This window comes from Podarcis bocagei, assembly GCF_964188305.1.
Source record: "Podarcis bocagei genome assembly, chromosome: 10".
NCBI classification, from domain to species: Eukaryota; Metazoa; Chordata; class Lepidosauria; order Squamata; family Lacertidae; genus Podarcis; species Podarcis bocagei.
Genome location: NC_138135.1, coordinates 57501559 through 57529141, shown reverse-complemented (window position 1 = coordinate 57529141; position 27583 = coordinate 57501559). Strand labels below are relative to the sequence as shown.

Genomic DNA, 27583 nt, shown 5'->3' with positions numbered 1-27583 from the left:
AAGCACATCTTCACAGCCACAAGGACTAGAAACCCACATGTTAACAAACGGAACGTTCATATTGTCAGCTGAGGTAAGGAATGTGATGTTTTGAATATTGTTGTGGGGAGAAAAACCCGTTGAAAGATTCGTGAAGTCGGCTGCCTGAATGACAGTTGTCATTTATTTATTTATATTGAAAAATATGCATGTGGTGGTTTTCCAGGCAAAGCCTATCCATAGCTGCTTTTAAGACAGAGGCATTGGGCTGATCTCTGTACTGCTAGGCCCTAGCACCCCATTGGTCCACCTTGCTCAGTATGGTGCGCACTGACTTGCCACTGGCTCTCCAGCCCTAGCTGGAGATGCGAGAGAATGAATCTGGGGCATGTGTTCTGCCAGTGAGCTATGGCCCTTCTGAGTTTTTCTTTCCTTTTCTTTTTGCATGTCCATTTCAGGAGAGGCTAGCATTCTAGGATGCTAGAGAACACCTCTAAAACTCTATTGCAACATTAAGAAGCGGATGGCACATCCTTGACTTTTTCTGCGTTCTGGTGGAATCCATATCGGTTCTAAGTAGGTCGTCCCTCTGAGTTCGGCGGAAGCTGCTGTGCAATACGGATGTTTAGGGTTACAGCAATTACACTGAAATGAGTAAGATGGCTCAGATGTGAGTGCAGAATGGAGAGGGGGAAGGAGGGGCACCAAGAGGAGTCTCCAGGCGCTACTGCTCCCCCCCCCCCCGTCCCCGCTCCCTATTAACATTGAAATATTGTCTTGTGACATGTGCCAGCAGATATTTAGGAACAATATTTGCATCACGAGAGCCTCATTGAACAGAACAACGCTGCAAAAAGAAAAAGGGGGGGGGGAGCTGTGAAAGTGCTGGCAGCCGACACAGTTATTTAGCCTCTGGATGGGCTGCTATCATTGTGGCAGAAAAGTACTGGAAACACAGATTTGTCCTCCAAGGCAATGCACTCTGTAATAAGCACCCCTTTGCACAATGTCTGGCAGTCGATAACAGCCAAACAAGAAAGCCAGTTGTACTGAAACAAATATATCTCCATGTACAAACGGGGTGTGAAATCCCATAATAAAAATGATTTTAATAAATAATAATTTGAAACTGGGAAACTGTTCCAAGAACAAGGCTTTGAAAATATGAGAGCAGCTGGAAAACTGAAGGTGCCATTCAAGCGAGTTTTCTCTTGCTCCACTCCTCATCCACAGTTGCCCCGGTTTCAAGTTTCAATCTCACCACATTTCTTTAAATATAATATCTCGGACCAGGGACTTAAGCAGTCAAAAGCAGCCCAAACTGTGGAAAGACCCCTGGTTTCTACTAGATTTTATCTCATGATCGTTGGTTTTATGATATTGGCCTATTTACGTGGTTTCCAAAGTCATCTAGGTTTATGTTCCCGCCGAGCTTCTCAAATGGCTTTCCCGGTAGCGATATGATAACATAAGCTCAATTGCTTTGTTTACAGAGAAATCTTGGCATAAATACATAGGAATATTGAACGAGAACAATTGCCTTTAGCAGCCAACCCTGCAAGTCATCTGCAAGCTGTCATCAGGAACTGAAATGCGTCTGCATATTTGGTACCATGTTTGGCTCTCTAATCAAAACAATATGTAAACTGTTGGCAAGCAGAAGGGCTTACCAAGCCAAAATTATTTACAAGTTACATCTGTGCTTCTGGAGGTTTTCAGAGGAGGAAAAGTAAAAAGGGCAAACAGTTTAACAGCAAAGCTATGCCTAACCCTTAGTTTTCCACATTCACAAGTGACTCATACATCTTTCTTTTCTTTGTCCTCCTGCTGCTGCTATTTCTTGGAAAGAGAAGAAACTATGGCCTAGTTCAAATATCTTCTTGTGGTCAAGGAGCAGATACATAGCTCTTCCGTCCAATGGCGTAGCACAGAGGGGGGCAGATTTTTTTGCTAAAGACGCTTTAAAAACTTTTAACAGTGTAATCTTATAAAGGTATAGTCAGAAATAAGCACCACTGAATGCAATTGGTGCTTACTTCCACAGAAGCAGTTACAGGATTACAGGTAGAATCTTTGCTCCGAAGAAAAGAACAGAAAACCTTCTTTTTAATAATAAAAAAACCTTTAAAAATTAAAACTCTTCACTTTTGACTGGAAGATGAGAGCGATGAAGAGAGCTTGCAACTACGAAATAGGGCAAAAGTAAAATGCCAACTCCCCTTTTAGTCTCCAGCTATTTGTTTTTACAATGGTTGCAAGTTTCCATTATAACACTTGCCTGCCTGAAAAACTCTGGCAAGACTTTGGTTTCCATGGTGACACTTCTTTTTCATACATATTTATCATTTAAAAGCAGAAAACCCAGCCTTCTTCTCCCCCCCCTATCAGTGAATGCTACTTTTAGCACTTAATAACTGAAGTCAAAGCTGATTTATTTTTTATGTCACTGTGTCTTAAACATACCCCTCCTATCGCTAAAAACTCGTGGAATGGTACAGTCATTTTCTTGTAAGTAGTTTATTTAAGACATGACTTCTGAAAACATTCCCTCTCTCTCATTTCCAAACAAGAGAGTAGTTTCCTTCTTGAAATAGTTTTCAATTAACAGTGTGGGCATAACTGGCCGAGTTCCCAAATATACCATCCTGAACATGCAGGATGTAATCATCGTCACATAACCTGGCTCAGGCTTTCACTGAGACTTTTTGAATGACTGTCGTTTTTTGGGTGTTTTGGGTTTTTTTTATAAAAAAGGAAGTTGGGTTGAAAAGAAAGAAAGAAAGAAAGAAAGAAAGAGAACAAGAATCCTTCACGTTGAAGATTTGGCAGTAAATCTAATGACATATGACTACATGAAAATTTTGGAATTCACTTCCCTAGCTGGCATCCTTTTGAAGTTACACTATAATTGTCTATTCCACAACGTGGAGAAGAATGAATAGCATTTTTCTTTCTTTTCCTGTTCCTGTACAGATTTTTAACTCTGACAGGGATGGGGCATTAGCAGTGGCAGATATTGGGGTCTCAAATTTCAGCAGCGCCTTGTGTGGTGCTAAAAGTGGGCACTCACCAACCACTTGCCTTCCATTCTACATCATAATGGTGGCATCCCCTGTGGCTCCCCTAAGGCTCTGCACCCAGTGTGACTGAAACCATTTGCACTCCCCTAAATCTCCCTTTGGAGACTTATGGCCCTTGGGATGTTGTTGGACTCCAACTCTAATTACCCCAGACAGCATGGCCAGTGATCAGGGGGTGATAGGAATGGTAGAAGGCCACCGTGGAAGGCCACAGTTTTCCTTCCTCTGGTCTACCTGCTATTGGTTTCAGGATTTGGAAAAGAGTTAGAAGCACAACAAAGGAGATCCATGCAGCAAGCTGTAGTGTTCAAGTGCTTCTCAAGGACATGTTAAAAATCCAGAAGTCATAGTGTGGAAATACATTTGCACAAACATAACATTGGATCTAAAGAGCCCTTTCCTCTGGTGGAAGGAATATTCTTCAAATGCAGGGGTGGGGAACCTGTGGCGCCCATATGTTCATGGCTACAACTCCCACCGTCGCTGACCATTGGCCATCAGGGCCCAATGACAACTGGAAATGACTAGTTTTCCCACCCCGTTTCAATGGAAGGAAGAGGTTTTGTGTCCTCATTCCCCTCCAATCTGTGGATAAACCACAAACAATTACCCTCGACCATGGGCTCCGAAACCTTGACTCAGTTGTCCTTGATGACCTCTGAGTGTCAGGACTGCTGCCTGGAAGATAGGGCAAATGGGCCTTCCATAGACATAAACAGGGCTTCCTGGTAGTCTGTAGCAATTCAACCTGCACTAACAAACTTCTCAGGTGCAGGAGCCAGACATCAGGCATTGTGTTGTGGGAAATCTAAGATGGTGCCCGTTCCCAATAGGCAGTGAACATTCCATGAGCACTTTCAGACCTCATTAGGCTAGGGTTTTTTTAGGGGGAGGGCTTAGGGCTTTCTCCTAAATCTGTTTTTTGCACACCTCCAAACCTCAGGGTTTCCCCAAAGCCTACTCATGCACCCCACTTGTGCTTGTGTGATCAGGTCCATATTGGCTTCATAAGTAATGACATAGGCTGAATATTGGAAATTGAAGGGTTGATACCCCCCAAAAAATCATGTTACAACAAATGGGCATTCGTTTTATATACAGAGAAGTTGAAGAGATTTTAACACCTGAAAATTTATTGTACTTCACATTTCACTAAAACTAAATTGGAAGAACCATCTCTCAACCTACTCTGGCGTGATCCACCCCTCTCTTTGTTTTCTCCACTTTCCTCCACCACAAGAATTTGCTTTTCTTTTCGTCACAATTTGGTTGATCGCACCATATGCAACTCATTCGGTCTGGAGCTTGATAAGATCTCCTGGATTTATTTATCTTCTATTGTACAGCTGAGGTGGTCTTCATATGTGCACTAATAATGTTTACATTTGCAAAATGGAGCACAGACATTCTGCTGGGGTGAAAGATCACGAGGTCAACAAAACACAGAGATTAGATCGTCTACCTAAGCAGACTGCAATGCAGTCAAACGTCAGTGATCTCGATGTGTATCTTTTTATTTTACTATCTGAAGCCAAGATGTTACTTCGATGAGCAAGTTTCTTAATTGTCTAAGTTTTCACTTCTGTGTCACTTCCACCATCAATATGTAATGGCAAAAATAAAAAATAAAAAAATGAGGGGAGCTTATCTCTTACTTAAAATGCCGTGACAGCAGCTGTTCTCTGTTTGGTGTCATCGATATTGGCTGGGTCTCATGGAAGTTGGCACCCTGTTGAGAAAGGCAGCAATTGAGCAATGATCCTCACAAGCCAGCTTCATCGCTTGTTATGATTGTTTAAGCCTTGAACCACCACCAACCTTAAGGCAACGGTTCTCAATTTGTATACCTCCAAGCAACGCTGTCCACATCAACCCACCCAACGTAATTGGCATGAAATATTGCTGCACAACAGAGAATTCTGAGGATGCTGTAGGCCAGGTTGAGTCCCCATCATATCTCACAATTGTTAGCCAACAGCTCAGTGCTGTTTTTTCTAGAAAAGAGGTGGTGTAACTCACCATGAACCTTGTTCTCTTAGAATGGCAATGGCACTCACCTAAGTTCCAGTTGGGGAAAAAGCCCTGGCTAAGCTGCTTGGGGTAAATGGGAGTTCTAGTCCAACAGCAGAACTGGTGACTCAGGGTTAGATACAACTTCTAGACCAGGCTTCCTCAACCATGGCCCTCCACATGTTTTGAGACTACAATTCCCATCATCCCTGACCACTGGTCCTGCTAGCTAGGGATCATGGGAGTTGTAGGCCAAAAACATCTAGAGGGTTGAGGTTGGGGAAGCCTGTTCTAGACCACATATTCAGTTCATATGGTGTTGTGGTCAAGTCTGTTGGGTCTTGACATGGCCATGCTTAAACTGAGAGTATAGTTTACATGGCCATGCTTAAACTGAGAGTATAGTTTACATGTACATGTAGTTTACAAGTTCTGCAGCTATACTCAGCAAGGGAAGATTGATACTAGTGGCTGGGCAAGCCAGCATTCAGGAGACTTCCCCAGCATGATCAATTTTCTTTCACAGCCCTGGATCACATCCTCACATTTGGGGAAAGAGACCACGTATTCCAAAGAGGAGATGGAGTAGGAGAAGACCAGCACATGAAGAAGCCATCTTCTCACCACCTCCTTAACCTGAGGACATTGTTCTTATCACCATCCTCAGACTCTAAGCACTGAATACAGAAACCAAAACAGAGTCATAGCCCCACACCCTCAATGCTGTTGGAACCAAAAGCTGCTAAACCAAATAAGGGCCCTTTAACTACAAGAGGCTTCTTGCAGTGAGGGGTGGAGCTAGTCACTCAAATTGCACTGCATCCTTAATTTAATCCTCAGACTAGAGTTATCTTTTGTTGTAGCAACATTTGTGTCTGCAGCCTGAGTTACAGTTGGAACTGTTTAGGATTGAAATGGAACTCCAGTTGCCTGAGAGAACCAGTGTGGTGTAATGGTTAGAGTGTCCAAATACGATATGGGAGACCAGGGTTTAAATCCCCACTCACTCAGTAATCTTGATCCAGTCACTGCCTCTCAGTCTGATTTACCTGACAGGCTGTTGTGGAAATTAAATGAGGCGAGGAAGAACAATGCACATGAGAGTTTCTCAGAACTGTCTGAGGTGGTAGACTGGCAATTCCCCTGTGCCTCATGTGCCAGGAACTGGGGCCATATTTGGTTCCTGAAGCATCCTAACCCAACCTGAGCTGTGATGGAGTTGCCGCAGACCAGGAACCTATGAATACTGAACTGGCACCTGTCTATGGACCACTACTTTGAGTAGCACTGAAGTACTCCACTGAAGTTCTTTGGGGGAAAGGTGGCATAAAAGCACAATAATAGATAAACAATATTTAAAGGTAAAAAAGGGAAGGTAAAGGACCCCTGGACCGTTAAGTCCAGTCAAAGGCGACCATGGGGTGTGGCGGTCACCTCGCTTTTCAGGCTGAGGGGGCCGGCGTTTGTCCACAGACAGCTTTCTGGGTCATGTGACCAGCATGACTAAACTGCTTCTGAGGCAACAGAACACCGTGATGAGTGCCAGAGTGCACAGAAATACCACCACCTTCCCACCACAGCGGTACCTATTTATTTATTTGCACTGGCATGCTTTCAAACTGCTAGGTTGGCAGGAGCTGGGACAGAACAACGGGAGCTCACCCCATCGTGGGTATTCAAACCACTGACCTTCCGATTGGCAAGCCCAAGAGGCTCAGTGGTTTAGACCACAGCGCCACCCATGTTCCACTGTAAATAATATTTAGAGAACCCCAACTCGCCTATTATCTCTGAACCTCCCCTAGAATTCCCAGAGGTCCAGGGGGAGAGGGAATCACTCACACATCAGTTTAAGGCTGTTGTGCAGATACGCCCAGCAAAGTTGACTCATGAGCTCAGAATACATCTGCGAGTGCATTTATCTTGTTCAGAATAAATATTTTGCTAAGGTAAATGGTACAGTTTTGGATGAGGGTGGATAACGTGAGCCCTTGATAAAAACGAGCCATGTGTTTTCTTAGGGCAAAGTTATCTCATTTCACAGGGTGCAGGCTCAATCAAATCCATATGTACTCATATTTTTAGGTTTTTGCATTGCGTATGATGAGCTGAATCCCACAAGGCGCTGACATAAGGTCTCACCAATTCATTTCCCATTCCTGAAGCCAAATCTGGTAGTTGAACAACCAGATGTTGATGAGCCTAATTCTTCATGTCTGTTATAATTAACTTTCTTTACACATGGGCAGACTTCAACGTTGCAGTTCTTAATTCCTATCTTTACATACTTCCTGCACTAAATTTCTTTCTTCCATTTCTTGTGTTCTTGCAGCCTGTGCCCAGTGTCTCCTCCTCTGTCCCACACCCAACTATTATTTTACAGATAACTTCTTAACACAGCAGTCCTCTTCTTGCCTACTCGGAAGTAAGTCCCACAGGGTTCACTCGCACGTCAGCGGGTAAAGGATTGCAACTTAAAATGAATTTTACCAATAATAAATGAATAGCTAACATTCCTTTGCGTTGACCCAACATTGCTGACAAAGGGCAGAAAGCCTGGAAAACACACCCCTTGGTTTTTATCTTGATGCATTAGTTTTATCTTGACACACTGACATTTCTTACTGAGACTGGATGCACTCTAAAGAGGGGGTAAAAAGTAGATTGGGGCTTTTGGATGATTTACAAGAGAGGAGCAGTTGAACAGTAGGAAAGCAATTGTTTGATGCTAGTAATAGCAAGACAGCTAACTCTTTTTTATTTGAGGAAAAAGCAAATGAGGAAAGGGAGGTGATAGAGATGTATAATATTATACATGGCATGGGGAAAATTGGACAGATATCTCTCTCTCTCTCTCTCTCTCTCTCTCTCTCTCTCTCTCTCTCTCTCTCTCTCTCTCCTAATACCTGAATTCATGGTCATCCAAAGAAACGGAATGTTGGAAGATTTGGGACAGACAAAAGGATGTATTTCTTCAAATAGCACATAGCTAAACTTTGGAATTTGTCCCACAAGATGTAAGATGACCACCAACTTGGGAAGCTTTCAAAGAGGGTTCGACAAATTAATGGTGGACCAGGCTATGAATGGCCATGTTCTGTCTCCACTGTCAGAGACAGGTTGTGTTGTTGTTGTTTTGAATCTGTCCGTCTTGAAAGACAATGGAGTGTGCCTCTGAGGATGAATTCCAACCACTGCATTAGCAGCACCAAAGTGAACTCCCTGGGGTGCAAGCCTGGGGAATGTGTATGGAGCTCCTGGGCTGCCCAGACAACAAGACCCCCCTTTGGGCCTCACTGATATGGTCCAAAGGAAAGCAGACCAATACATTTTGAAACAGCTTGGCTGCAGGAGTTGCTGGAAGAAGGCATACAAGGCACCATCCAATCAGCGATGGAGGAAGCCTCTCGAGCACCTGGGGCGGAGTGCCCATAGGGACGAGACGTGGCGCCTATAGGGACAAGGCGTGCCTCGGGGCCTCAGCTGCCCTACAGCTGGGGGAGGCAGTGGGCGGACAGCGTGGAGCTTGCGGGCGCCGAGGCGCATGGCTCGTGCGCACTGCAGGCCCCGCAGTGACGAGTGCCGCCCGTCATTTTGTCACCCCCGTCAGGGTGACACCCGGGGCAGCCTGCACCCCCCCCTTCATACCCCCCTGCATCCAACTATCTTAAGGATTCCACTCTGGATTTGTGCAAGGTTTACTCCTTAGCACAGGGGTCAGCAAACCTTTTCAGCAGGGGGCCGGTCCACTTTCCCTCAGACCTTGTGGGGGACTGGACTATATTGGGGGGGGGGGGAATGAACGAATTCCTGTGCCCCACAAATAACCCAGAGATGCATTTTAAATAAAAGGACACATTCTACTCCTGTAAAAACACACTGATTCCCGGACCATCCGCGGGCCGGATTTAGAAGGCAATTGGGCCGGATCCAGCCCCCGGGCCTTAGTTTGCCTACCCATGCCTTAGCATTTTCTTTTCCTGAGGATATCCCACAAGGCAGCGGAGGTTTAGGACCAGAGTTTTCCTTCTCCAAGATGGGCCACATTCCCAGGCCAATGAGCCTCATCTGTCCCTGGCTTCCCTTTACAGCATGTGGAGAAGCTGCCTTCTTGACTATTGGACCCACTGTTGGTTTCGTCGACCCAATCTGCTGGAGCCTGTCTTCACACGCAGGGGAAGTCCCTAACTCATTGAGGGTTTGAGACCCATCAGCTACCCTCACCTGGTTTAGCAAGCCAGTCAAAGCCATTCTTGGGGTGTGGCTGCCATCGCATGCTGACAGCTTCCAGGAGCCACTGGTGAAGGCAGGGTGGGGACCAAAGGTGGACAAACTACCCCAATATATGTCTCTGGCATATATTGGGAGAGTGCTGTCAGGTCCTGCTTGCAGCATTTCTTTGGGCATGTTGCTGGCTATGGTGGGAACAGGATGCTGGGCTAGAAAGACCTTTGTCATGATCCAGTGAGGCTCTTAAGTTCTTACCCCCATCCCAAATGAGAATCCCAGATTTGTAGTAATTCACATGTATTGTTCAAGCAGGTCATCCCAGTGTATGGATCATCGGGTGCAATAGATAATGGACTCTGCAAGCTGAGACACTTGTTTGTATCTGGCTCCACCTCCAGCCAGTTGTTTGCACCTGGCTTCAAGTTATTAGAACTTAAGTGTTCTAGCATAAATCAAATTAGGTCCCACAAACCTATTGTCTCCCTATTCTTGCTCTCCAAAAATAGCATATGCTTGTGGTTAGATGTAGATGCTCAGAAAGGAGGTGGAATACTATTTATTGGGCTGTCTCCACTGCTGAAGCTTCCTATATTTTGTCAGTTAAGCGGAAGCATACAAGCAGAAGTTCAAGAAAAGCAGCAACACGGGGTCAGACCAAGACCATCAGGGAGATCTGATATGGAGAATTGTTGCATCCTGCGGTGGCTTTGCCTTTCTCAATGAGAACCTAAGTTCTATCTGAAAAGAACTTAAGCTCATGCAAGTTGGGGCATTCAGTTTTCACTGATTACCCCTGTCATCCCTCCCAAACTGCTCCTAAGTGTTAGGGGTACCTCTAGAATTCAACATGATATAGAGCAGAGATAATTTAGTCTGTAGGTGGGATTGATGAGTATTGGGTGCCTTGACTCAAAGGACCAGAAGAAACACTTGCCGTTAAAGCAGAGATACTCATTGGATGCAGTCCTAAGATTAGAATAAATATGAATTACAGCAGCATCCTGAACTGTCATGCAATGAATGAGTTATTAGCTAAAACATTGCACTATCAAAAAAATTCTTTTTTTTTAAAGTTAGCCAGCTCTTTAGCAGCAAACCTAGTGCTGCACCAGTTCAATAGTATTGTTTTTTTTCCATTTAGAACCAATGCACCAAACAACAGATTAGCAGAGTTGAGCAGGTAACATGAGTGGGATTGGACCTCCTTTTTAATATCTATGGAAAGTTAGCAAAATGAGATATTGCTATAGCTCACTATGATACAATCTAGACAATATTAAGAATGGCATTGAGCCTGTTCGTTTAAAGCACTTTAAAGGAACCTTCAAGGGAGTGTCAAGAACAAACTCCAACCAAAAATAATATTGCTATATAAGATGGGTGAAAAAAAATATTGCAGGTTTCTCCTTTTATGTCCTGTTGAAATTCACATACTTGGGCAGCAGGAATATCAACACAGGATTCAATCATATTATCTTGGAGTAAAGTAAACTATTAGAAACGTATGTTTTACTGTGAGGATCACGTTAACCAGTGTAGGAAATATTAAGGCACAGCACAGCAACATATAAATTAGATTATTTTTAATTAAATAACAGCTGCAGTTGTCAGGCATACATACTATGGTTCTGAAGCTCCTCTGTTTGCTATGTGTAGACCACAGCATAAATGCCTACATGTGGCAGAGAAAGCAGCCATATTGGTAGAGCGTCTTTGAGGGTGAAACAGAAGTTCATAAATACCATCTCCGCCAACTGTTTCACCTCTCCTTTAACACCATTATGCAAAGCATAACTAGGCTGCATAGGAAACTGACCATGCAACCGTGTCCTTGCAGGTCTGCCTAAAACCATCGAATCCGCTTTAAATAGCCATAATTGGTGATTTGTTAGACCAAGGGTCTTCTTCAGATCAATGAGAGCAGCTTGAGTATATCGATTGCTCTCCATGCCTATGAAAATACGATTTATTACCACGGGAACAATAGTAGACTGGACAGAAATGCTGCGCTTCATCCCACCCAAAGGCCACCTCATTAATAGGTGAGCCAACCCCAACTTAACCCAAATATGGCAGGGAGAAAGTTGGGAGAAGTACCACTATTCCATTAAAAATAAATAATAGTAGTAAATTTATAATGGGTTAAATGTGATGCATACATATATATATATACAGTGGTACCCCGCAAGACGAATGCCTCGCAAGACGGAAAACCCGCAAGACGAAAGGGTTTTCTGTTTTGGAGGCGCTTCGCAAGACGAATTTCCCTATGGGCTTGCATCGCAAGACGAAAGCCCATAGGGAAATGCTGGCGGTCGGGAGCAAAGACTTTCGCCCACAGCCGGCCTTCAGAAGAGGACCTCTTCTGAAGGCCGGCGGAGGGCAAAAGTCTTTGCTCCCCCCCCCCCGCCTGCCTTCCCCCCGCCTGCCCCGGGCGATCTTAAAATGCTGTTGGGCGGGAGCGAAGCGTTCGCTGCCGACCCCCAGCATTTTATAATCTCCAAGGGACAGCAGAGAAGTCTCTGTCCCGGGGAGGTTTTAAAATGCTGGGGGTCGGGAGCGTTCGCTGCCGACCCCCAGCATTTTAAAACGCTGTTCCGAAGCGGGGGGCGGGAACAGCTGCCCCAGCCGCCCCACTTCGGAACGATGTTCCGAAGGGGGGAGGTGGGGCGGGAACAGCTGCCCCATCCGCCCCACTTCGGAACGATGTTCCGAAGGGGGGAGGGGGGGCGGGAACAGCTGCCCCAGCCGCCCCACTTCGGAACGATGTTCCGAAGGGGGGAGGTGGGGCGGGAACAGCTGCCCCAGCCGCCCCCCTTCGGAACGATGTTCCGAAGGGGGGAGGTGGGGCGGGAACAGCTGCCCCAGCCGCCCCCCTTCGGAACGATGTTCCGAAGGGGGGAGGTGGGGCGGGAACAGCTGCCCCAGCCGCCCCACTTCGGAACGATGTTCCGAAGTGGGGAGGTGGGGCGGGAACAGCTGCCCCAGCCGCCCCACTTCGGAACGATGTTCCGAAGGGGGGAGGTGGGGCGGGAACAGCTGCCCCATCCGCCCCACTTCGGAACGATGTTCCAAAGTGGGGAGGTGGGGCGGGAACAGCTGCCCCATCCGCCCCACTTCGGATCTCCTCCGCTGTCCCAGGGTTTTTTAAAATGCTGGGGGTGGGAAGAAAAGCCCTTGTCCCCCCCCCCAGCCTTCAGAAGAGGTCCGGGGTCTGAAGGTGGTTTCCCTAGGAACGCATTAATTGATTTTCAATGCATTCCTATGGGAAACCGTGCATCGCAAGACGAAAAACCCGCAAGACGAAGAGAATTGCGGAACGAATTAATTTCGTCTTGCGAGGCACCACTGTATTTAAAAAATAATATTACAAGAAACCTGTTACCTTAGAGTGTGCGCACACACACACACACAATCCCAACACAGAGAGAAAAGAAGCAATATATCCCATGACAGTCATTTAATGTGCTTGTTTTCAAGATAGAAATCTTATGTAAGTGTTCTTTATCCTGTTCACTTTTCAACAAGTGAAGTGAAGCGCCAACTGTTCCAACATTTCAAGTTGTATTATACCATTTTAGCAGTCACGGCTACCACCAAAGAATGCTGGGATATGTAGTTTGTTAAGGATGCAGAAAGTTGTTAGGAGACCCCCAATTCCCTTCGTGGAGCTACAGTTCACTGAGCAGTTAGCAGTCAATCCTTCTTTCCACAGAACCTTGGGAATTGTCTCTCCATGATGGGAGTAGGCATCTTCTAGGTGTGACTCTTCAAACCAAGATTTATGCTGTTTGCTGCTGCTGTCACCCTATTGACTTAGAATAGTAGACAGAAACAAAGCATTTTGGGTATTTTACAGGTTTCATAATTAAAACCAATTCACCAATTACACTGCACAGAACAAATAAAGGTTGTCTTGGAAAATTAATGGCCTCATTGTGCAATTTCGGTTTTAAATCAAAGTTGACAAATAAGGCTGGGACATGACTGTATGTGAACCATAGGGCACTTTTTGCATATATAAACACAAATTAGCATTTCATGGCAATTTGTTAATTTAATTAGGTGTTTTCGGCTTTTATTTTCAGTATTATTTAAGCAGAACGCCCCTATTTAGAGCATTTAGATGAAGGTCACATGAGTGAATCTTGTTTTGCCAGGTGGACTGTCTAGCATGGACAGGATCTTGATAAAAAACAGCTGCAAGTGCCTGATACAGGCTATGGCTGAACTGTGCAAACAAATATATCTTGGCCCCAGATACTTGCCACATCTGCCAACAATTAGTTATCTATCAAAACTGGGACGGAGCACAGAATAAGCACGATCTGATTTCAGAATAAGCAAACAAACAAGGGACCCGGCATCATTATTCATCAAGGATGTGGAGTTACCTAACTTGTAGACTCAGGCTCAAACCTGTCAATCGGTAAAGTTTAACTTGAAGTATTAGATAACAAAATATCTTACTCTCTGAATGCTTTGCAGATGTCCTGGGATTTTAGTAACCAACCTGTCTGACAATGATTTCTGCCTGGTAGTCAGCTGGGTTGCCCAATATTGGTGGTCACTTACGTTAGTCTTTACTTAATTGTGTGTCTTCATCTTTGTTTGAGCCTCTCACCTCTGCGCATAACAGAACTTGTGTTGCCTTCACAAATAAGGTGTGTTCAGGTTAGCAGGGTTACCACGCTCACCTCGGTTCTGCCAATGCTGTCTTCAGTTGTTCTACAGCTCCATTAGGAACATGGAGAGCAGCGTTATCCAGAGTAGGGATGTTAGAGAAAACCACATGAATGGAAATGGAAGTGGAAATTGCTGCAGTTTTTGTTGCCATCTTGGCTGCCTCTTAGCACAGACCCAGGTCATTAAGGCTGAGCTTCCACAACTGCCAGCTGCCATGAACCAACACTGGCAGGATTGGCAGCAACAGCAGAAGATCTGTTCTATGATAATATTTTATTCTTTTGTTAATTATGCTGTTTTAAATATGCATTATATAAGTGACTTCCTTTAGTAATGTTTCCTTTTGAAATGTTTTTTTTAAAAATAAAATGTTAACTTTTCTGTGTTAAATGTGCATTCCGTAGTTGACTTGCTTTGCAATATTTTATTTTGAGCTCTTGAAGATAATATTTTAGTTTCCTGTTAATTATGTTGCTTTGAATGTATACTTTATAGTTGGCTTTCTTCTGGATTGTTTTATCTGATGTTTTAATGTGTTGTAAACTGCTTTGGGATTATTATTTTTCTTAAAAATTAAAATGTCAGGCCTGAGGAATTCTCTCCCACCCCCGATGGCACCAAGAACAGGCATAGGCAAACTTGGCCCTCCAGAGTTTTGGGACTACAACTCCCATCATCCCTAGCTAACAGGACCAGTGGTCAGGGGTGGTGGGAATTGTAGTCTCAAAACATCTGGAGGGCCGAGTTTGCCTATGCCTGACCAAGAAGCAGGGAGGAAACAAGAAAGTGCTTACTTATTATTTTATTCAGTCAACACGGTGAAAGGCAAGAAATCCAGTCATTCCTCCATGATGGCGTTGCTCGCACTGAGCTCCTCCCCCTTCCCTTCTAGCAACAACGCCTGCCTCTACGGCGTTCACCTGTGGACAATTGTCTTTGTGCCCTTTGTTCTTGCACCCTTAACGAACGCCACGTATTGGGAGAAGGGGGGTCAGTTATGCTGTCCAGTGACGTGTCAGCTAGCTGCTCTGCCTCCCCTCCTCCTTCTCCTAACACCTCATAACTCTGCTGTTCGCCTGTCTCTGAGCTGTTATCTTCCTCAAAGCCCTGCTGTAATTTGAGACTGCCTTCTTCCTCTCTGGAAGCTACAGGAGAAGGCGAGGTGATCCCCACCATTCCTCCTCCTCTTCATTCCAGTAGTATAGAAATGAAACACAAAATTCTAATACTAATAATAATATTCATATTCATAGCTCTACCAGGAGATGTTGTCTGAGGATGAGCTTAGCTACCATTGAATCAAAATATCCTTCTTCAAATTGGGTGCCATAAAGGTTTTTTGGGACTGTAGTTCCCACTACCCCTAATGGTTGGACTATCTGGCTGGGGCTGGTGGGAATTTGAATCTTGATATCTGGAGGGTGCCAGGTTGGGTAAAGCAGGGCCAAACTAACAATGGCAACACTATATTCCCACATTATGAAGTTCTTCTTACACATTAAGAAGTTCTTCTGTTGCCCTTCCACTGACAAGCAACCTTCCCAACATCTCTGAATTGAGTCTGAAACCTCTCTGTGTATGCATGTTTGTTTGTGCATGTGTGTGTAACAATCAGAAAGTTGCTCCAGATATCTGTGGTTATAGTAAACAGAGAGCAAAATGGTTATTGATGCTGGTTATTGTACTGGCTCTAAGGAATCAGAGACAAGCAAATAGGCCACAAACTCTGCAATACTGCAGGCACATTGAATTTTACAGAACTTGTTTGGAATAAGGAGGTTGTGGATCGCACGGTGTCATGACCGTTAATTCAGTACATTATGACATTTGGTCTTCGGGATCACTTAGCCTTATCACTAATCTCCAACAGTGCTCTCCTTTACAGTCAGTTTTGTGATCTGTAACCTGCCTTATGTACTAACTACCATCCACTATTAGGGAGTATGTAGAGATTCTTATTCATTATATTCACCTGAAGCAGTTTCATGAAAGCCAGAGAACATTCATTATACAAAAAGGAAGTAAATAAATGATAGATAAATAAATAATTGTAACTCATTTATGTACACAAAGCAGGATATTTACAGAGATTTGATCCCTTTTTAAACAGTTGCATTTCATGTTCTCTTTTTCTATGGGAAGATAGTAGTTATGAACTAATACTTCACACACACACACACACACACACACACACACACACACTTTTCAACATTCTGCCTTGATATATTCATACTGATTTGGGGGGTGGATTTTTTTCCTGATGTGTGTTCAGAAACAACTTTTGATACAATCAAAGACACTGCAGTACCTGCCCTGCTCTTCTCCTGGTCCCTGTGAATGACACAGTAACAAGACTCCACGCAACAATCTCCCTTATTTTGCTGTGTTTTCAATGGAGGATTTGTGTGTGACACCCAATGCTTATAATAGGGAAATTACAGTGCCTGTCAAATTGATGCTCAACTCAACTGTGCTTTTGTGGGATAGTTTCCCTGTTCTTTGAAAAATTATATTTCCCAAAATGCCAACTTATTTGTATCAAGTTGAGTTAAAGACATTCATTATCACCAAGTCTTGTTTAAAACAGTCAAAATAAAAGCAAGTCATTTACTGGCTGATTCTTTTGCAGTCATTTCAGAGGTCTCAAAGTCAACTTTAGTTGTTTCTCTCTCCCAGCCCTCCTTCATTTTAATCCATCACTTAAGCCTTTCATAACACTCTCGAGCTGTCAAGAGTTGTATACACCACCAACGTAAATATACAGTATTAAATGTAATAAATAACAAAAGGGCAAAATTATCCTCCTAGATCAACCTGCTGGTGCTTAGCTTTCATACGTCAGCTCTCACTCCATGTTCCAATCACTCCTCCTCCCCAATGCTAAATAAACGCATGCCAGGATGCTTGAAAAATATTGCAAACTTTGTAGACAGGTGTTTTGACACATTTCGAAAATTGTAAGCACGTCGCTCCCGATATTGCAATTGCTACTGAAGGATGCTTTCTGCTAAAAGGAAGGACTTGGCTTAGATTGTATGGGTTATTGGATATATTGGTAGTCATGTGGCTTTCTTGGTGGCCATTTTCAGAGGCAAGCAGGTGATGTGGGCAGCCAGGCAGGTCAGCAGAGATGGCATTCTGAAAGCACTGTAGTTTTTACCTCAACAGGAGACGTCTCATACTAAGGTGCCAAGCCCAGTGTTGTAAGGCACACTTCCTCCTGAAAACATCCATTCTCTTCCTATGCAACCTAAAAATGATCAGGCAGGAGGACTCTAGCCTTAGCTAAAGGATCTACACTGGCTCCCAGTACATTTCCAAGCACAATTCAAAGTGTTGATGCTGACCTTTAAAGTCCTAAACAGCCTTGGTCCTGTATACCCCCATGGTTCAGCCCAGACACTGAGGTTAAGATCTGAGGACCTTCTGGTGGTTCCCTCATTGCAAGAAGTGATGTTATAGGGAACCGGGCAGAGGGCATTCTCAGTAGTTACACTGGCCCAGTGGAACACCCTCCCATCAGTTGTCAAAGAGATAAAGAACTACCCAACTTTTGGAAGACACCTGAAGGTAGCCCATATTGGGAAGTTTTTAATGTTTGATATTTTATTATGTTTCTATATATGTGGAGGGACACGGGTGGCGCTGCGGGTTAAACCACAGAGCCTAGGACTTGCTGATCAGAAGGTCGGTGGTTTGAATCCCCGCGACGGGGTGAGCTCCCGTTGCTCGGTCCCTGCTCCTGCCAACCTAGAGCAGTTTGAAAGCATGTCAAAGTGCAAGTAGATAAATAGGTACCACTCCAGCGGGAAGGTAAACGGCGTTTCCATGCACTGCTCTGGTTCGCCAGAAGTGGCTTAGTCATGCTGGCCACATGACCCGGAAGCTGTACACCGGCTCCCTCAGCCAATAAAGTGAGATGAGAGCCGCAACCCCAGAGTCGGTCACGACTGGACCTAATGGTCAGGGTTCCCTTTACCTTTATATGTGTGGAAGCCACGCAGAGTGGCTGGGGCAGCCCAGCCAGATGGGCAGGGTCAAAATCACCATCATAATCTTTCTCTCACACAGTGGAGGCTGCTGCATTAGGGTGAATGGGGAGCTGCCCCACAAAGCTCAGTCTGCCCTCATCCAGCCTCCCACCTTTCAGTAGTAGATAGGTAGCCGTGTTGGTCTGCCATAGTCAAAATAAAAAAATTCCTTCCAGTAGCACCTTAAAGACCAACTAAGTTAGTTCTTGGTATGAGCTTTCGTGTGCATGCACACTTCTTCAGATACACCTCCCACCTGTTTGCTTTCCTACTTGCAACCAATCCAGGGGTTGGCACTGCCTGTCGGCTTTCTCGTCCTTAGTCTCAGACTAGATGGGCCTTTTACCTGATCCAGCATGGCTGATGAACTTCAGGTGTCTTCTAAAAGTCAGATAGTTGTTTATTTCCTTGATATCTGATGGGAGAGCATTTCACAGGGTGGGTGCCACTACCGAGAAGGTGGTGGGGCTGCACCTGGCCTCCCTCAGGCTAAGTCGCTACTGCATTCCGAGGCGGAGAGAGGTAGGGGCAAGGTGGCAGCAGGAGTCCTGGATTGGCTCTGCTGGTGCACTTGGGCCACACCAAAAACATCAGACTGTAACAGTGCAACCAGTATATACAATCAGGCTTTGGTAGTGCACATAGTAGCATGGATTTATTAATACGAGGAATACACATACAGAGAGAGAGAGAGAGAAACAGAGAGAGAGGGGTGGGGGGAATAGCGCCATCAGGTTGATTTCAGCTATTTTGATATTTTGTTTTACCATTTTAGACTTGTTGAATGAGCCCATTCAATATGATTCGCAGAGACGCTGAAATCAGGTCAGCAAGAGAAAATGTCAAGATGTTTCAAATGCAAGGCTCAATGAAAGTGGTGTTCTAAAAGAGGTCACTGACCTATCCGTGGTATCTGATTCTGAACCATTTTAGGCAGCCGCTCTGAAAGTATATGATAAGCTTGTATATTCCATTGACTTCAGGAGCTGATGAAGATTCACGGGAGTCTGAAACATTGTTATGTGTGATCTCTGTCTTGCCTGCCCTGCAGCTGTAAAACCAGGGTGGTTCGTTGGTTTGCTTTTTTGCCAAATGTATGTGGCGAAGCCTTGTGTGTATGTGAAAAAAAGAAAACACATTTCCTTAATTAGTGTGGGGAAAGATGAGAAAGCAGGATTGTTATACATCTTGCAACAATAAAAGGGCATATTCCTAACACCCCACACCATTCTTTCAACATGCCCTCGCGTGCAAGGGCCTTTAAACTTCATTCTTCCAGGGTCCATCTGAGAGACTCCAGGCCCTATCTGCATGTTCTAGTGTAGGTTTGCTCAAAAAAATCTACCCCCTCTCATGGCTAACCCAAGAGACCCTCAAGGTCCACTACCATGCTCTAGTGCAGGGTGTCTCAAAATCCATTTTCCAAGGGCCCACCAGGGAATTACTCACGTCCACCAGTAAAGATACAATCATAGTACCGGTAAATGGTTATTCAGCATCATGCAATCCTGATATTGGTGGCATATCTTGCAGGAGCAGCAGTCGAGCAGCAACAGCCAAGGACATGGTGAAGAGAACAGTGAAGAGGAGGTGATGAGGGAAAATCCAGGTAAGGCTCCCAGGTGCGGGTTGTTTAAATGGCCTGGGAGCAGAACTGAGGGAAGCCTTACAGCTCTGTCAGTACTGCCCCCAAGCTCAGCCTGTGATCCAAGCCTGCCCGCAATTGGACAAATCTGTAGACAGGCTTGGATGCAACACCTGATAGGCAGTGGGGGCATTACACCCACCTACACAGGTAGGGAACGACCTCAAGTCTCCCCTGTGGGGTTTTTTGGGAGCAGCTGCCAGGCCTGCAATGCCGCCGCACTTCGAAGGTGAGCGGGCTTGTGGCACTCCATGCTGGCTGAGTCTTCCTTCCACTTGGGCCAGCAGGTGGCTAAGGCTGTTGGGCATTGTGTCATAACATTCTTCATCTTTTCTGCTCCCTCTACCGCTTCTATTGCGCTTCTCTTTCCCTTCTGGTGCAGCTGCAGCAGCAAGATGAGAAAAGAGAAAGCCAGCTAGCATGTGGTGATATGTTCAGTGTTCTGTGAGGGAAGGCGTGCAAGGGGTCTGTGCCTACAGCCTTGCTGTGACCCATGGCTTGAGCACACAAGAAGAGGGTCCATAACGTGACCCTATGCACAAAGAAAGGAGTCTGGGATCATGGGATGGGGGAGTGTGTGGACACGGGTGGCACTATGGTCTAAACCACTGAGCCTCTTGGGCTTGCTGATCAGAAGGTCAGCAGTTCCAGTCCCCATGACAGAGTGAGCTCCTGTTGCTCTGTCCCAGCTCCCACACCAGTGCAAGTAGATAAATAGGTACCACTGTGGTGGAAAGGCAAATGGCATTTCCATGCACTCTGGCTTCCGTCATCGTGTTCTGTTGCGCCTGAAACAGTTTAGTCATGCTTGCCGCATGACCCAGAAAGCTGTCTGTGGACAAACGCTGGCTCCCTTGGCCTGAAAGCGAGATGAGCACCTCAACCCCATAGTCACCTTTGACTGGACTTAACCGCCCAGGGGTCCTTTACCTCTACCTTTCTTTATGGGGGAGTGTGTAGTGGAGGAAAGCATCTGTGCTGGTCCCGGGGGTAAGGTACCGTGAGTGTAGCAGAGTCCACACGAAGCGGGGCGAGGTCCGATGCAGAGAGACGGGCGGGGAACAGGAACGCTGGAACAGAAGGCTGAGCAGGTAACAGGAACACCGGATGGTCGGGAACAGGAGGCCGAGCAGGGAACAGGAGTACTGGATAGTCAGGAACAGGAAGCCGAGCAGGGAACAGGAGTACCGGTTAGTCAGGAACAGGAGGCCGAGCAAGGATCAGGATCACAGGAAGGTCCGAAGCCAACAACGACGTTGCTCCCGCAACCTGGGGCCGGGATGAGTGGGCTTTTATCCTCTTCTAAGGTCAGGGGCGGTCCCGACCCCCAGGAGCCCCGCCTACTCTGGCCTTAAGGCGAGCACTCCTCCTGGGGGCAACTAGTTCCCTTCGCCTCTCTGCCCTAAGCCTCTGCAGATCAGGAGAGGCCGAAGGGTTACTGGGCCCTGGAGGAGGCTCACCTGTGGCCACTGAGTCATCAGGCCCCTCTGGGGCCAGGAGGACTTCACCTGGGGCCAGCTCCTGCTGTACTGCCACAGGTGCAGGCTCTTCAGCCTCTAGGCCTTGCCCCAGTTCAGCCGGCCCTGGAGGCGGGGACTCCTGTGCAGGCTGGGATTCCTCTGTTTCATCCTCCGAATCGGAATCCCAGGCCATCACACCATCCCCCCTCCCAGGCCCCCCCCTCAACCGAGGGTCCGGACCCGGCTTGCCGGGGTACGTCGCATGGAACTCTCGGAGGCAGGCAGGTGCGTGGACGTTGGCCGCTGGTTCCCAGGAACGGTCCTCCGATCCGTACCCCTTCCAGTCAATGAGATACTGTAGCTTTCCCCTGCGGTATCGGGAGTCCAGGATGCATTCCACCTCGTACTCAGGCTCTCCCCGAACCAACACTGGCTGCGGTTGGGGACGGTTCGGGTGGAACTCGTCGGGTGGGGCCACAGGACTCAAAAGGGACCTGTGGAAGACCGGGTGAACCTTCAGGGTTGCGGGTAACCGGAGACGGAATGCCACAGGAGAGACTTGGTCCACGATAGGGAACGGGCCGGTGAAGCAGGCGTCCAACTTCTGCGAAGGTCGAGAGGGGTGGAGATGGCGAGTGGAGAGCCAAACCAGGTCACCAACGCGAAGTTCCGGCCCCACCTGGCGGTGGCGGTCGGCCTGGGCTTTGTACGCTTCCTTGGCCTGGTGCAGTTGCTCCACCAAAAGCTGTTGCTGGGACTGGAGCTCTTGAAGCCACTCCGTCACTGCCGGGACCGCGGATGCCGGCAGCACCTCTGGAAACAGCCGTGGATGTTAACCATAGCTGGCCTGGAACGGGGTCTGCTGGGTGGACGCATTCACCGCGTTGTTATAGGCGAACTCCGCCAATGCCAGGTGGTCGACCCAGTCATCCTGCTGGTAGCTGCAGTAACACCGGAGGTACTGCTCTAGCACCGCGTTCGCCCGTTCCGTCTGGCCATCGGTCTGTGGGTGGTAGGCTGACGAGAGGCAGACCTCTGTCCCGAGGGTCTGGTGTAATGCTCGCCAGAACTGGGATGTGAACTGAACGCCCCGGTCGGACACCACGCGCTCAGGTAGTCCATGCAGGCGGAAGACATGCTGAAGGTACAGCTGCGCAGTTTCCTTGGCTGTGGGTACAGATGGACAGGGAGCGCAGTGTACCATCTTGGTGAAATGGTCGGAGAAAACCAGAAGGCAGGTACAGCCACGAGACGAGGGTAATTCCACTATAAAGTCCAACGAAACCGTGTGCCAAGGGCGCGGTGGAACTGGCAATGGCTGAAGTAGGTCGGGGGGTCGCCCGGTAGGACCCTTGGCGCAACGGCAGACATCACAACCAGCAACGTAGCGAGCCACGTCAGCCTTCAGGCGGGGCCACCAAAACTCCCGACTGACCAAATGGGTGGTCCGATACCGTCCAAAGTGCCCCGCTGCTGGGGCATCATGGGCCATCCGGAGAACCTCCAGCCGTAGTGGCCCTGGCGGGACGTACAGACGACCGTGGTGCAGCAGCAGGCCCTGATGCAGGACCAGCCCCGGATATTGTGGACTGGACCCTTCAGCCAGCTCCCGGAGACGATCCTGGGCCCAAGCGTCGCCCCGCTGCTGTTCCCGCACCCGAACCTGCAGTGGCTGCGCCTCCTGGGTGGCCAGGAATGCAGCCGGAGGTAGAATCGTGGTGGGTTCCGCTTGCTGTACCGTGTCTGCGTTGTCTTCAGGTTTCCGGGACAGAGCATCCGCCTTCTGATTCTGAGAGCTAGGGATGTAGCGGATCCGAAACTGGAACCGGGAAAAGAACAACGCCCACCGGATCTGTCTTTGGTTCAGCTTGCGGGTGGTCTGGAGGTACTCCAGGTTCCGGTGGTCGGTTCTCACCTCCACCGGATGTCGTGCCCCCTCAAGATGGTGGCGCCAGACCTCAAAGGCTACCTTGATGGCCAGTAGTTCCCGCTCCCACACAGTATAGTTACGCTCCGCTGGGAGGAGCTGGCGGGAATAGAAGGCGCAGGGTAAAAGTGGCGCTTCCGGTCCGTGCTGCTGAGACAAGACGGCACCGAGAGCCGTACTGGAGGCGTCAGTCTCTACCACAAAGGGTCGAGAAGGATCCGGATGTTGCAAGATTGGCGCTCTCTGGAAACAGGCCTTCAACCCTTGAAACGCCTCCTCCGCCTCCTTGTCCCAGGAAAACGGCGTCTTGGGGCGCAGTAGTCGGGTCAACGGGGTGGTGCGGTGAGCATAGTCCGCAATGAAGGTTCGGTAATAGTTGGCGAACCCCAGGAAACGCTGTAGGTCCTTGCGGTTCCGAGGTGCCGCCCATTCTCGAACCGCTGCCACCTTCCCCGGATCCATCTGCACCCCACCTGGTGAGAGTCGGTGACCCAGGAAGTCCACTGACCGCTGATGAAACTCGCACTTGCTGAGCTTTGCATACAGACGATGCTCGCGCAAGCGCTGCAGCACGGTCCGGACATGGCCTTCGTGGCACGCCGGGTCACGGGAGTAAACCAGAATGTCATCCAAGTACACCACCACATACTTGTCTAGCAAGTCCTGGAACACGTGGTTGATGTACCGTTGGAACACAGCAGGCGCGTTGCACAAACCAAAGGGCATAACCAGGTATTCGAACTGTCCGTACCGGGTCCCAAATGCGGTCTTCCACTCATCCCCGGCGCGGATCCGAATCAAATTGTAGGCACCCCGGAGGTCTAGCTTGGTGAACACCTGCGCCCCTTGCACCCGCTCCAGTAACTCCGAAATAAGGGGCAAAGGGTACCGGTCTGGGATGGTGATTTTGTTCAGGGCCCGGTAATCATGGCAAAGGCGGAGCTCCCCACATTTCTTTTTAACAAAGAGCACTGGCGCAGCAGTGGGCGAGGTAGAAGGCCTAATGAACCCACGCTCCAGGTTCTTGCGCAAGAAGTCCTGTAAAGCCTCGCGCTCTGGCTCGGTTAACGAGTATAAGCGACTCACCGGTAGAGGCGCTCCGGGCTGGAGGTCTATGCCACAGTCAAAGGACCGATGCGGCGGCAGCTGGTCTGCCCCCCGTTCCTCAAACACGTCGTGATAGTCCCGGTATTCAGCGGGGAGCGTTGCAGCAACCTCCTCAGTGGGCGCAGCTGCTAGCATCTCAGTCTCAGCCGGAGAACTGGGGTCTGGGAAGTGTACAGTCCGTTTGACCCAGTCAATCCGCACATTGTGAGCCTCCAGCCAGTCCATCCCAAGCACCAGGGGGAACCGGGGCATGGAGGCAATATCCAGAGTTCGCATCTCACGGTGCTGCTGGAGGCACAGGACCAGGGGCTGGGTCTCCTGAGTGACGGCACCCGAACGCAGGGGCCATCCGTCGATTGCCTCCACCTGCACCGGTTCTGGCTTGTTCCGCAGTGGCACCCGATGCTGGGCAGCAAAAGCAGCGTCCATATAAGAGCGGGTTGCGCCCGAATCCACCAGCGCATGGGTAAGAATCCATGGCCCTCCTGGAGGGTATAGATGTACCGGAACCATAAGGTGTTGTAATTCAATTGGTGCGGCCCCATTCTGTGCTGTTTGGGACCCCAGGTAGCCAGGGCCATCAGCTACTGGGGTTTGGTGGTTTCCCTGCGGCTGGCGTTTCTCAGGACAGGACCTTGCATAGTGTCCGCTTCCGCCACAATAGAGACAAAGATTCCCCTCCTGACGCCGCGACTTCTCTGCGGGGGAGAGGCGTGGCCGCACTGCCCCAAGCTGCATAGGTTCCTCCAATGACTTAGCTGGGCCCGTGGGGCTGCTGGTCGACACTGGGGCCAAGAACTGGAGGTGCCGGCGGTCCCGAGCCTGACGCCGGTCCTCTAGCCGATCGTCAATCTGTAGACTCCATTGTATAAGGGTGTCTAGCGTGGTGGGGCGTTCCATCGTGGCCAGCTGGTCCAGTATCTCATCTGAAAGCCCCTCGAGATACTGGTCCCGGAGAGCCGAGTCGTTCCAGGTCAAGTCCTGTGCCAGCAGCCGGAATTCTGTGGTGTATGCGGCCACCGTGGACTTGCCCTGTCTCAACCGCCGAATCGCCCGGTTGGCTTGACTCCCTTTCTGGGGGTTGCCGAACGCGGCCTCCAAACGATTGCAAAACCCCGTATAGTCTGCCAGCAAGGGGGAGTCTTGCCTGAGTAGCGGCAACGCCCACTTGGCCGCCTGGTCCTTTAACAAACTAATGAAAAAGTGCACCTTGGTGCGGTCGTCAGGAAAGTTCCGGGCTCGCCCCTGAATATATAGCTTGGCCTGGGCCAGGAACATAGGAAAGCTGGCCGGGGCTCCATCAAATTTCTCAGGCAAAGCCACTGGGTACTTGCCAGGAGTCGGGGCATCGGCCCCAGGAGCCGGTAGGGCTTCTAAGCATTGCTGAAGTGCCACGACCGCGTCACTGAGCTGCTGCACGGTGTGAGTTAAGGCCTGGTTCTCCTGGGCCAAAGTCACCAGTGCAGCCTCCTGGTCCTCCATGGCCTCTGGCTCTTCCCGAACGCACCCCTACGAAGGGGGAGTGCGGGTGTGGCGGGAGCAAACTGTGCTGGTCCCGGGGGTAAGGTACCGTGAGTGTAGCAGAGTCCACACGAAGCGGGGCGAGGTCCGATGCAGAGAGACGGGCGGGGAACAGGAACGCTGGAACAGAAGGCTGAGCAGGTAACAGGAACACCGGATGGTCGGGAACAGGAGGCCGAGCAGGGAACAGGAGTACTGGATAGTCAGGAACAGGAAGCCGAGCAGGGAACAGGAGTACCGGTTAGTCAGGAACAGGAGGCCGAGCAAGGATCAGGATCACAGGAAGGTCCGAAGCCAACAACGACGTTGCTCCCGCAACCTGGGGCCGGGATGAGTGGGCTTTTATCCTCTTCTAAGGTCAGGGGCGGTCCCGACCCCCAGGAACCCCGCCTACTCTGGCCTTAAGACGAGCACTCCTCCTGGGGGCAACTAGTTCCCTTCGCCTCTCTGCCCTAAGCCTCTGCAGATCAGGAGAGGCCGAAGGGTTACTGGGCCCTGGAGGAGGCTCACCTGTGGCCACTGAGTCATCAGGCCCCTCTGGGGCCAGGAGGACTTCACCTGGGGCCAGCTCCTGCTGTACTGCCACAGGTGCAGGCTCTTCAGCCTCTAGGCCTTGCCCCAGTTCAGCCGGCCCTGGAGGCGGGGACTCCTGTGCAGGCTGGGATTCCTCTGTTTCATCCTCCGAATCGGAATCCCAGGCCATCACAGCATCATGTCCAGTACATAGCCCTCTGCGTAGAAAACTGCACCTGCATAGACTTGCACACGTACAAAGAGGTTGTGCTTTTTACAGGGTCTCAAACCACACAGATGCCTTTAAGCACATTGCAGACGTGCATCACACATACACATAGGAGAGAACTTGGGAAAAGACTCTAGATTCAGGTAGGTAGCCATGTTGGTCTGACACATTCGAAATAAATTAAAAAATTGTCCAGTAGCACCTTAGAGAACAACTAAGTTTGTTCTGGGTATAAGCTTTCGTGTGCATGCACACTTTTTCAGATACAATCCTTCTTCCCCGTACATGAATTTATTGCACAGATTTATTGAATGTAGGATCATGTCAACAGTGCAAAAGTTGAGACCGTAAGTCAGCTACAGCTATTCATTCTGCCTCTTCCCCTTCCCAAAAAACTTGATGGCCTTTTAGTTAGTTTTAGATAGCCAGTTCTTGACCTAGCGTAGTTATAATGATAAAGAGGAAGGAGTTTATGGAGTTCCCTAGATCTCTTTGGAAGAAAGACTGGTTACAAATGCAGTAAACTGGCAGAAACAAAGTACAGTGATACCTTGGTTTAAGAACAGCTTAGTTTATGAACAACTTGGATTAAGAATGCTGCAAACCCAAAAGTAGGTGTTTTGGTTTGTGAACTTTGCCTTGGAATATGAACATGTTTCGCTTCCTGTTGAATGTGTTCCATGTGTAAACGGAGTCCCCCGCTGCTATAGGAAAGCACACCTTGGTTTAAGAACACTTTGGTTTAAGAACGGACATCCGGAACGGATTAAGTTCATAAACCAAGGTACCACTGGAGATGCTTGAACTGCATCTCCCATCAGACCCAGCCAGCACAGACAATGTTCATGGGATGTTGGACTCCAAAAGCATCTGAAGTGCATCATGTTGGCTACCGCTGAACAAATAGATAAATAAAATCCAAATCTGTCAGTGTGAACGGCATACGGTCAGTTCCTTCACATATTCTATACTTTTAACCAAGGGGGAAAGATTCTTCTGTGTGCATATCAATATACTGGTGGTCTACTTATGTCTTCAACCTTTTCTTTTGTGTTGCAGATATAGGCAGTGCTATTTTTCTAGAAAAAGAGGTGCCAGAACTTCTCATTTGTTCTCCTAAAATGGCAATGGTGCCTACCTGAGAGGTGCTGGAACTGAGCTCTGG

The 27583-nt window shown here is 48.2% G+C and overlaps 1 long non-coding RNA gene across 1 annotated transcript; it reads left to right on the top strand.

The window, feature by feature from the left end:
• On the top strand, positions 1-27583 carry LOC308596706. The gene is made up of 3 exons (XR_014012673.1): positions 1-73; positions 19550-19625; positions 27478-27583. It is a non-coding gene; the product is annotated as an uncharacterized lncRNA (long non-coding RNA).